This window comes from Macaca thibetana, chromosome 1 (genome assembly GCF_024542745.1).
Source record: "Macaca thibetana thibetana isolate TM-01 chromosome 1, ASM2454274v1, whole genome shotgun sequence".
Taxonomy (NCBI): domain Eukaryota; kingdom Metazoa; phylum Chordata; class Mammalia; order Primates; family Cercopithecidae; genus Macaca; species Macaca thibetana.
In genome coordinates, this window is record NC_065578.1 from 157,768,152 (window position 1) to 157,771,841 (window position 3,690).

A 3,690-nucleotide genomic window follows, 5' to 3' on the forward strand; every position below is an offset into this window, starting at 1 on the left:
AATCTTCAAGGACAAGTGGAACCTGGGTCTTTACAGGATACGGATTTTTTTCCCGTCCCTTTTTCTTGGTACTTGGACTTTTTCCTTACTTCTGTCCAAGAAGGGCACTGCCACCTGCTGGCCCAGCATTTCCCTTCCCCTCCCCGGGCTGGGAGGCCTCCGGTAGCCGCTGCTGCCCCCTAGTGGGGAGACTGCAGAGAGGCCTCCCCTGCTGTTTCTGGATCCCTATGAGTTGAGCCCCTGAAGTAATTGATAGAAACAGGAGCTGGAGGAGCTGCAGATACTATAAGGGATGATGGAACTGTGCGTTAGGGGATGCTCTTCCAAAGGCATCCTGTCTCCTCAATCCCCTACCCAAGAAAGGTGTTTAGCAACAGGGGTGCCTCCACCCCTTCCAAGAGAAACCCAAGCCTTATGGGAGGGGGCATTTCCAGGCACACAAAGTGGTCCCATATGCGTGGATACGGCTGAGCTTTTTTTTGAGGCAGGATCTTGCTCTATTGTCCAGGCTGGAGTGCAGTGGCGCGACCAGGGTTCACTGCACCCTCCAGCCGGGCTCAAGCAATCCTCCCACCCCAGCCTCCCAAGTAACTGGCCCTAGACTCAAGTGATCCTCCTGCCTTGGCCTCCCAAAGTGCTAGATTACAACCCTCAGCCACCATTCCCAGACAGTGAACCATTTTTAAATGGTCAGACAGAACCTTGGGAGTACAGAGAGCTCTAAAAGGTTGAATTAGCCGCTGGAATCTGTGAGGGTAACTCAGGGCTGGAGCTGGTATCTGCTAAGGACTCACCCCTTGGAAGTCCATTCTGGAAAGACTTTAGGGGTGCCTCACTGACGAATGAGGGAAATACTGAATGTCTGTTAAGCCATGTGATCCTGTACCTCATGGTGCTACAGGGGCAGCACAGGATCTGGGGTAAGATGGCCTGGCCCAGGCCTCGCTCCCCCACCCCCGTAGGCTTTCCCGTTCCCTTTCCACCGTGGGAAGGCTCCTCACCTTTCCTGTCTTCATTTCCCAATATACACAACAGCAATCATAATGCTGTCTCACAGGGGGTGAGGCACTTCCTTCAATCCTCAGATCAACTCCATAAGGTAGGTAGTATCCTCCCATTTTACAGGTAAGAAAACTGGGACTCTAGGGTCACAAGCTCGTAAGTGACTGAACCAGGTCTGATTCCAAAACTTGTGACCACAGCACTGCATAGCCTCACATGAAACAGCACAGGAAAGGAAAGAAAATCAACTGTGCTATACTATGTAGGAAGTTGAAAATGTCTCAAAATCTAGAAGGATGGAGACTGTTTCTTAAGGAATGAGTGTGAGTATTAGCAAGGAATGGGTGAGAGGGGCTTCCTAATGTGAAATGGGCATAGATTATTCCTAAATGTATACCCCCAGGAAAGTTTCCTTCTAACTTTTTCATTCCATTATTTAACATTTAACACCTATTCTGTGCCTGGCATGGTGCTGGATTCCTGCCCTAGAGCAGTTACAGTCTTGGGAGGAAGACAGGGGACCATGGCTGCCGTTGCTGTTTGATCAGTGTCAGCCTTTGCTATTGCAACTCAGAGGCACCCCACTCACGGTGGTTGCAGATAGCTGAGATGAATTGAAGAGTTCAGTGCAGGTTTCCAGGAAATAAATCTCAAACTGCACTTTGAAAGAAGAGGGAGGCCAGATGCGGGGGCTCACACATGTAATCCCAGCACTTTGGGAGGCCGAGGCGGGCGGATCACCTGAGGTCGGGAGTTCGAGACCAACCTGACCAACATGGAGAAACCCTATCTCTACTAAAAATACAAAATTAGCCAGGCCTGGTGGTGCATGCCTGTAATCCCAGCTACTTGGGAGGCTGAGGCAGGAGAATCACTTAAACCCGAGAAGTGGAGATTGCAGTGAGCTGAGATTGCGCCATTGCACTCCAGCCTGGGCAACAAGAAACTCCGTCTCAAAAAAAAAAAAAAAAAAAAGAAAGAGAAAGAAAGAAAGAAAGAAAGAAAGAAAGAAAGAAAGAAAGAAAGAAAGAAAGAAAGAAAGAAAGAAAGAAAGAAAGAAAGAAAGAAAGAAAGAAAGAAAGAAAGAAAGAAAGAAAGAAAGAAAGAAAGAAAAGAAAAAAGAAGAGGAAGACCAGCCAGGCAGAGGAGGATGAGCACTGGCTTTGCAGCAAGAAAGATGGCTTCAAATCATGATTGTCATGTACTAATTGATCTTGGGTACATTACATAACCTCTCTGAGTCCCAGTTTTCTTATTTGTAAAATGTGCAAAATAGGTCGGGCGCGGTGGCTCAAGCCTGTAATCCCAGCACTTTGGGAGGCCGAGACGGGCGGATCACGAGGTCAGGAGATCGAGACCATCCTGGCTAACACGGTGAAACCCCGTCTCTACTAAAAAATACAAAAAACTAGCCGGGCGAGGTGGCGGGCGCCTGTAGTCCCAGCTACTCGGGAGGCTGAGGCAGGAGAATGGTGTAAACCCGGGAGGCAGAGCTTGCAGTGAGCCGAGATCCGGCCACTGCACTCCAGCCTGGGCGACAGAGCGAGACTCCGTCTCAAAAAAAAAAAAAAAAAAAAAAAAAAAAATGTGCAAAATAAGGCCTCACTTATGAGGCTAAGAGCTACCTGCTATATGTAAAGTGATGTATGTGTGTTCAGTGAGTAGCTGCATTATTATTTCACTGTTGTTGAAGGAGAGGTAGAGGTGTTCTCAAGCCCACTGAGGGAAAGGGTTTGGCTTATTTGGGGGAAAACATGTAGTGGAGAATGTAGAGGGGGGATGTGGGAAGATGGGGCTCAAAATGCCGTCAGGCAGACCAAGAAAGGCCTTACTACATGCCTTGTTAAGGAGTCTGGAGTTTATGCATGTGGGAAGTTAGAAGTAAATTAAGAGTTTTAAGTATAAGAGCAGTGTGATCAGAACTGTACCTCTCTAGCATGGGATATTCCAAGTTCTTTTCTAAGGAATAGAAAGTAAGTGAAATCACTAAGGCATCATCTAAGATCAGAAGGAACGGCTGGGCATGGTTGCTCATGCTTGTAATACTAGCACTTTGGGAGGCCAAGGCAGGTGGATCACCTGAGGTCAGGAGTTCGAGACCAGCCTGGCCAACCTCGTCTGGTGAAACCTTGTCTCTACTAAAAAATACAAAAAAAAATTAGCCGGGCATGGTAGCCGGCGTCTGTAGTCCCAGCTACTCAGGAGGCTGAGGCAGTAGAATCACTTGAACCTGGGAAGCAGAGGTTGCAGTGAGCTGAGATCGTGCCCCTGCACTCCAGCCTGGGTGACAAGAGTGAAACTCCATCTCAAAAAAAAAAAAAAATCAGAAGGAACCCCAGCTGCGGTTGGAGTCCTACGACAATATGCAGACCAAGCTTTTTAGGCCTTGTCTTGCGGAAGGCTTATCTACTGGGCAATCAGAGAGGGCCAGGAGGCTGCAGAACTGCAGGAGAGTGGACTAGTCCACGCCCTCCATCATTTCCCTTTCCCCAGGATTGTTTTCTAACAATCTCTTGCATTTGCACTGGACTTTATGACTTGCAAAGCTCCTGCATGGGAGGTAGGGTACAGTTAGCCTTTTCCAATCCCCATTTTACAGAAGAAGAAACTGAGAACTGGGAACCGTGTGACTAATCTAGGTGGCACAGCTAATAAGTGATAGGAATGAAAATCTAACCCAGCTCGGTG